The sequence below is a fragment of the Rhinoderma darwinii genome, chromosome 2 (assembly GCF_050947455.1).
Source record: "Rhinoderma darwinii isolate aRhiDar2 chromosome 2, aRhiDar2.hap1, whole genome shotgun sequence".
NCBI classification, from domain to species: Eukaryota; Metazoa; Chordata; class Amphibia; order Anura; family Rhinodermatidae; genus Rhinoderma; species Rhinoderma darwinii.
Genome location: NC_134688.1, coordinates 399739254 through 399747294, shown reverse-complemented (window position 1 = coordinate 399747294; position 8041 = coordinate 399739254). Strand labels below are relative to the sequence as shown.

Genomic DNA, 8041 nt, shown 5'->3' with positions numbered 1-8041 from the left:
GCTCGTCCTGAGCGGCGAGCACTTCGCGCATTAGGACGAGCATACTCGTCCTGTGTGACAGCCGTCCCTGCCGTCTCTGTGTGTGCGATCAAGAGCGGGGCAACGGCTGTAATACACAGCCACGGCCCCGCTCTGACAGCGGAGAGGAGAGAAACATCTTCTCTCCGCTGTTAACCCTTTGAACGCCGCGATGACAGCTGATCGCGGCGTTCAAGGAGAGGGGACTGCACATTGATCGCGTCACAGAAAATAACTGACGTTAACCCCTTGAATGCCGCGATAAAAGCTGATCGCAGCGTTCAAGGAGGGGGGAGAAAATGTCTGTGACGCGATCAAAGCCCATAACTTGTATGGCCAGACAGCCCAGGGTCCATTGAAAGACCCCAGGGCTGTCTGAACGTATTTCCTGTTGTTAGGGCATACTGAGGTATGCCCTAACAACTGCTCGTGTACAATCAGTGACAGGCTAATGTACTGGTATATAGATCTATGCCAGTACATTGCAGTTACAAAATCAAAATCAAAATGATAAATCCCTTAATGGGATTAAAAAAAAAAGTTAAATGAATGTAAAAAAAAAATAATGGTAAATAAATAAATAAAAAGTAAATAAAATACACAGAAACACACATTTTTTATAATAAATCAACTTTTTAAAATATAAGTCCCAAAACATGAAATAATATAGACATATTTGGTATCGCCACGACCGTAACAACCTGTACAACAAATGTATAACATTATTTATGATGATCAGTGTATGGTGTAAAAAAAAAAATATTAAAACTGCAGCGCAACTGCTTTTTTTCTGCATTTTAATCTAATTAAAAATTTATAGAAATTAAACGATAATGTATTTGTACCAAAAAATGGTACGTACATAAAGTACAACTCGTCCCGCAAAAAACAAAGTCTCATACAACTACGTCGTACAAAAAATAAAAGCGTTATGAGCGTCGGGATGCAAAGAGGGAAATGTAAGAAAAATTGCTCTGTCCTCAAGGCTAAAATTGGCCGTGTCCTTAAGGGGTTAATACAAATTTGGGTAGCCACACGCAGATTACCCTCATTGAATGGGGCTAATCTGCGTGCAGGAAGATGACAGTTTTTACTGCAAAACCGTGGCAGAAATCTAAAGGGTCAGCCACAGAATCTTGGCCAAATCCATGTAAAAAATTTTCTCAGGAAAAATCCTCAATGTGAACAAGGCCTAATAGGGGAAACTTCACTTTAGCCTTTCCATGACCTTTGACACAGTGATGTAATAGCTTAGTAGTTCATTGTCTCTGTGTGTGACAATCACAAGCAATTTACACTGTGACTGGCCTAAAGAGGAAAGGAAGATGGAGTGGGAAGGTCCAGCCTAGGAGGGCCATACGCCAGTCTAAATAGACAGAAAAGTTGGAGTAAACTCCAGCACATTTATTAAGAAGCAAAAGGCCCTTAATAAACGTGTTCCATAGAATGACTGCAGCCACACACCTTACATTTCCCCCCTTCAGCCACAAAAAAACAACAACAAACAAATACTCACCTCAGCGCACCACTTCTCCTCTCTGGTCCCCTCATCACTGCCACGCCGCTGGTACAAGGACCTAGTGGAGCCGGAGAGGAGAAGAGGAATGGTTCGGTAAGTATAAAAAAAAATATATAATTTAAAAAAATATATATATTTAACTGTCCAATGGAAGGGGCGGTGGGAGCAGTATGTTTGGGGGTGTCAAGGTTGGGGTCCAGTGCAGGCTCCCTTCTTGCTATGTCCATAGAGTGAAATCTATGTTAGCTAGGTGCTGGTGCAGATTTCCACTATAATTTATGCAGAGGTTATGTCCTCTTTCCATAAAAGTGGCAATGGTGGGGCAAAAAGGCCAAAAGTCGAAATCTGCACTGCAAATGTGTTTACTGTTTATTTTGCTTTGGGGGTTATCGCTTGTATCTATAGCACCCTACGGGGAAGTTATCAATATATATTGATGTGAAGACTTCAATGTTTCTTTAAGCTTTCTAATAGCTAAATGGCTGCTATCCATTTCCCTGAGAAGTTTTCCGTTCTCTACTCTTAGCAGGTCACAGAGGAAAATAGACGGTTATCATCTAGATTTTTGCATTACGATCAGTAGAGAAAGTCCAAGCAGAAGGTCTCCTAAGTGGCAGGGGCAACAATAACAGTTTATTAGATCTTCAAAAATGTACCTGCAATGGTTGGTGCAGATTGTGTAAACGAACTACCTACAACTAACTACAGCTCCAACGCTCCAACTCCAACGCAGGTACATTTTTCTCTTCTTTTAGGAACACTGTCATAAGTGGTTAGTATTGTAGCTTTATATAAGGACAGTCATACAATCAAACTCACTATCTAAATGATCCACATTATTATTTTCTCATTTAAGGATGTTCTTATATTCCAATTTGCCATCCTCAGATAGCTATTTAATACTTCTATGTGACGTGTGTATAAACCTTTTTCATATATATAAATTAAATCAATTTTTCAGTTTAATTCTATTAAGTATATTACAGTTCTCCTATTCATTTTCTTTTCACTAGATTGCTACCTAAATGAGGGGATTATGTTCCTAAACCCACATACCTCATTTAACAAAACAAAAATTGACAAGTAAGAGAAATGCAGCGATACTTTAATAAATCAGTCCACGTCTGTGCCACAGGGCACTATAAATACAATGCTCCTGCCAAGCTACTATTTAAGTGCCATGGTTATTATTTAGTGTGAAACAAATGACTTATTGTGCAGTTCTACACTATATGCCTATGAGTATTAGATCACGGCTGTAGATGTTTGTTAGGGAGCAGATTCATGTTTTTGTATGTTATTGCGATACACAATCGCGTCGAGAAGTATTTGCAGAGTGACACAATTTTCCTCATTAAGCCTCTGTACTCCACCCCGATGGATTTGATACATAGTAATAAAGATCTGATTGAAGTGTAGACTTTCAGCTTTAATTCAAGTACTTTAACAAAAATATTGCATTAACGTTTAGGAACTAAAGCAATTTTTTACATAAACCCTCCTTTTTCACAAGCTCAAAAGTAATTGAACAATTGTCTAATAAGGCTAAGTTCACACTACCAATAATATACGTTTACCTCTCTTCCGTCAGAGGAAGAGAGGATTGAAAGATTAAACTGAAAGCAACGGTTCCTTTATAATTACCATTGATTTCAATGGTAATTCTTTGTTTCAGTTGCTTTCCGTTTGTCTCCATTCGCTAGGTTTCCATTTTTTTTTTCACGGAAACAAAAGTTCTGCAGTTTTACGTCCATCAAAAAAACGGAAACTTAGCAAACGGAGACAAACGTAAAGCGACTGAAACAAAATAATTACAATTTAAATCAATGGTAATTCTAGTGGAACCATTGCTTTCCGTTTAATCTTTTGATCCTCTCTTCCTCTGATGGAAGAGAGGTAAATCGTATAGTAACGCTAGTGTGAAAGAAGCCTAAGCAGTGTCATTGCCGGGTGCTACCTGTTCCGTCTTTATTTAATCACAAAATAAGGATATATATAAAAGGTCTGGAGTCAAATTCAAGTGTTAAATTTTATTTGGTAGCTGTTCATGGGAACTTTCAATATGCAGTCCAAAGAGGTGTCAATGCAAGAAACGGAGACCATTATGAGACGGAAAAAAATAAAATTAACCTAAATAAATCAGACAGGTAGTAGAAACTTTAGGAGGGGCCAAATCAGCAATTTGGTACATTCTTAAAAAGAAGGAATGCACTGGCGAGCTCACAATATAAAAAGGCCTTGAGGACCACGGAAGACAAGAAAAGACAATGATTGCAGGTATCTTTGCTTGGTAAAGAAAAGCTCTTGACAACATTTGGCAGAATCAAGAACACTCACAAGATGCAAACCACTGTGAACTCTCAAGAACAGAAAGGGCAGATTAGACTTTGCTAGAAAACAGTAAAAAAAACACCCATTTCTGGATCTAGATTCTTTGGACAGATGAAACCGAAATGAACTTGTACCAGAATGATGGGAAGAGAACAGTATGGAGAAGGAAAGGAAGGGTTTATGAGTCGTAGCTTACCACATCATCTGTCACACATGGTGGAGGCAGTGTTATGGCATGGGCATATATGGCATGGGCATATCTGGCTGCCAATTGAACTGGATCACTGGTGTTTATTCATAATGTGTCTGCGTGTAAGGTGTGGGGGATAAATGCCCAAAATATTAAGGGGACTATATTGCATTTATGTGGGCAGCAACGGCCTGCATGTTTCAGTTATTGTGTTTCTTCGACTACGGAACCCTTGCACAACGGAGACAAATGGAAACCATTTGCACCGGATCCTTCACCATTGAAATCAATGATGATGCAAACGAAAACCTATGGTTTCCGTTTGTTTCAGTCAGGGTTTTGTTCTAACGGAAAGCTCAGACGGAACGTCAGAACGGAGCTCTTACACAGATGTGAACGAAGTCTAAAGGGGGTTTTACACTGGGCGATTATCGTGCAGACGAGCGTCCATATAACGATCTGCTGTTCGTATCGTTTTAAAAAGTAAAATATTATCGTTGTTCACAGCACATCTTCCTGTTTAAACAGGTAGATGCGCTGCCGACATGATAATAATGTATGGGGACGAGCGATCGGAGTTACGACCGCTCGTCCCCATGCATAGCTCCGTGTGACAGGAGCAAACGAGCGGTGATCAACGATGTCTGGTTGATCGGCCCTTGCTGCACTGGCCGAGTGTCGGCCGGTGTAAAAGACCCTTAAGAGGTATACAGATTGTAAGCGGTGAGGAAAAAAGCCATTAGATAAGTACTTCACTGCTTGTGCTGAATGATAGTTCTTATCTCTGTCCCCGATAAGGAGTAGAGCAGCAGGGACTGGTGAGGAGGTTATCTAATGGCTTTAATAATGGGAAATTATCGGCCAGACAAGCATTCATAGAACGTTCATTGGCAATAATTGCCATTTGTAAACAGGGCAGTGATCAGCAGATGAAGGATCAAACGCTCGTTCATCTGCTGATCGTATCATTTTAACCGGTTAAGGACTAGGCTGTTTTACAGCTAAATGACCAGAGCAAATTTCACAATTTTGCTATGCGCTTCTTTAGATGACTATAACTCAGCAGGTGAATAAAGTTCATCTTTGAATTTTACACTCTTTTTAAAGGACAGATAGGGCTTTGTTTTAGTGGCATTTGTCAGTATATATAATTATTTTTTTTTTCTCTAAAGTGGGCAAAATTGGAAAAAAATGCAAGAATTTAACAATTGCGTCGGTTTATGCTAGCATTTTTCACACACGGTATGGACCACGGACAAAATTAATCTCCTTTCACATTCTTCCACTTCTCCCGTGCATGGGGATACCAAATATGTGAGCCTTATTCACTGTGCGGGCATGTGCCAGGGCTTGGCATAAAAGGAGGCTTTTTGGCCTTTTCGGTCCAGGAATTTTGCATTTGATTTTATAGCCGTATACTGTTTTCTGGGGGGCCTAATGCTGCTGAAACATTAGAAACACCCCATAAATGACTTCATTCACACAAGTAGACCCCACAAGGTTTCCTTCAAGGGGTTTATCATATTTTTAGACAGTCCAGTTTTCTTCTGAAAGTTTCTTGAATAAGATGGAACAAAATAAAATCAGCACTTTTTTAGCAAATGCGTCAGTTTAGGCTAGCATTTTTCACACACGGTATAGACCACGGTCAAAATTCATCTCCTTTCACATTCTTCCACTTCTCCCGTGCATGGGGATACCAAATATGTGAGCCTTATTCACTGTGCGGGCATGTGCCAGGGCTTGGCATAAAAGGAGGCTTTTTGGCCTTTTCGGTCCAGGAATTTTGCATTTGATTTTAGAGCCGTATACTGTTTTCTGGGGGGCCTAATGCTGCTGAAACATTAGAATCACCCCATAAATGACTTCATTCACACAAGTAGACCCCACAAGGTTTCCTTCAAGGGGTTTATCATATTTTTAGCAAGTCCAGTTTTCTTCTGAAAGTTTCTTGAATAAGATGGAACAAAATAAAATCAGCACTTTTTTAGCAAATGCGTCAGTTTAGGCTAGTATTTTTCACACACGGTATAGTCCACGGACAAAATTAATCTCCTTTCACATTCTTCCACTTCTCCCGTGCATGGGGATACCAAATATGTGTGCCTTATTCGCTGTGCGGGCATGTGCCAGGGCTTGGCATAAAAGGAGGCTTTTTGGCCTTTTCGGTCCAGGAATTTTGCATTTGATTTTATAGCCGCATACTGTTTTCTGGGGGGCCTAATGCTGCTGAAACATTAGAATCACCCCATAAATGACTTCATTCACACAAGTAGACCCCACAAGGTTTCCTTCAAGGGGTTTATCATATTTTTAGACAGTCCAGTTTTCTTCTGAAAGTTTCTTGAATAAGATGGAACAAAATAAAATCAGCACTTTTTTAGCAAATGCGTCAGTTTAGGCTAGTATTTTTCACACACGGTATAGTCCACGGACAAAATTCATCTCCTTTCACATTCTTCCACTTCTCCCGTGCATGGGGATACCAAATATGTGTGCCTTATTTACTGTGCGGGCATGTGCCAGGGCTTGGCATAAAAGGAGGCTTTTTGGTCCAGGAATTTTGCATTTGATTTTAGAGCCGCATACTGTTTTCTGGGGGGTGTAATGCTGCTGAAACATTAGAATCACCCCATAAATGACTTCATTCGCACAAGTAGACCCCACAAGGTTTCCTTCAAGGGGTTTATCATATTTTTAGACAGTCCAGTTTTCTTCTGAAAGTTTCTTGAATAAGATGGAACAAAATAAAATTAGCTTTTTTTTTTAACAAATGCGTCAGTTTATGCTAGCTTTTTCACACACAAAATGGACCACGGACAAAATTCATCGCATTTCACATTCTTCCTCTTCTCCCGTGCATGGGGATACCAAATATGTGTGCTTTATTCATGGGCATGTGCCAGGGCTTGGCATAAAAAGAGGCTTTTTGGCCTTTTCGGTCCAGGAATTCTGCACTTGATTTTATAGCCGCATACTGTTTTCTGGGGGGTGTAATGCTGCTGAAACATTGGAAACACCCCATAAATGACTTCGTTCACACAAGTAGACCCCACAAGGTTTCCTTCAAGGGGTTTATCATATTTTTAGCAAGTCCAGTTTTCTTCTGAAAGTTTCTTGAATAAGATGGAACAAAATAAAATCAGCACTTTTTTAGCAAATGCGTCAGTTTATGCCAGTATTTTTCACACACGGTATGGACCACGGCCAAAATTCATCTCCTTTCACGTTCTTCCACTTCTCCCGTGCATGGGATACCAAATATGTGTGCCTTATTCACTGTGCGGGCATGTGCCAGGGCTTGGCATAAAAGGAGGCTTTTTGGCCTTTTCGGTCCAGGAATTCTGCACTTGACTTTATAGCCGCATACTGTTTTCTGGGGGGTGTAATGCTGCTGAAAGATTAGAATCACCCCATAAATGACTTCATTCACGCAAGCAGACCCCACAAGGTTTTCTTCAAGGGGTTTATCATATTTTTAGACAGTCCAGTTTTCTTCTGAAAGTTTCTTGAATAAGATGGAACAAAATAAAATTAGCAATTTTTTAGCAAATGCGTCAGTTTATACCAGCATTTTTCACACACGGTATAGACCACGGTCAAAATTAATCTCCGTTCACATTCTGCCACTTCTCCCGTGCACGGGGATACCAAATATGTGGCCTTATTTATCACATAGAGATGTAGGAGGGCGGACGATAGAAGAAGATTATTTCACATATCGCTTTTTTTCAAAGCTGGTTTTACAAAACTCAACAGAGTTTCTATAACACTTCCAAAATATCTGCTCGTCCACACTTACATTCTGCTCAGGGGTGTAGAGTTGCAGAAATAAATTATTCAGGGAATTTATTAGCGGTCTTATTTTGAACAACCGATCCCGGTTTGCATCGGTACTTGGGGGGGCCTGTGCGTTGTCATTGAAGTGGAGGAACCTCATTATTGTCTCATAACGAGACCTGGGCATTACTGCAGAATATACT

The 8041-nt window shown here is 40.2% G+C and overlaps 1 long non-coding RNA gene across 1 annotated transcript in view; it reads left to right on the top strand.

Moving 5' to 3' along the window:
* Positions 1–1351: 1351 nt before the first annotated feature.
* The window catches only part of LOC142741408 (uncharacterized), a 29884-nt gene continuing 23194 nt past the window's right edge, over positions 1352–8041 (top strand). The window contains exons 1-2 of the long non-coding RNA XR_012881121.1: positions 1352–1630; positions 2064–2270. This is a non-coding gene — a long non-coding RNA (uncharacterized LOC142741408). The remainder of the gene's footprint in view (positions 1631–2063; positions 2271–8041) is intronic.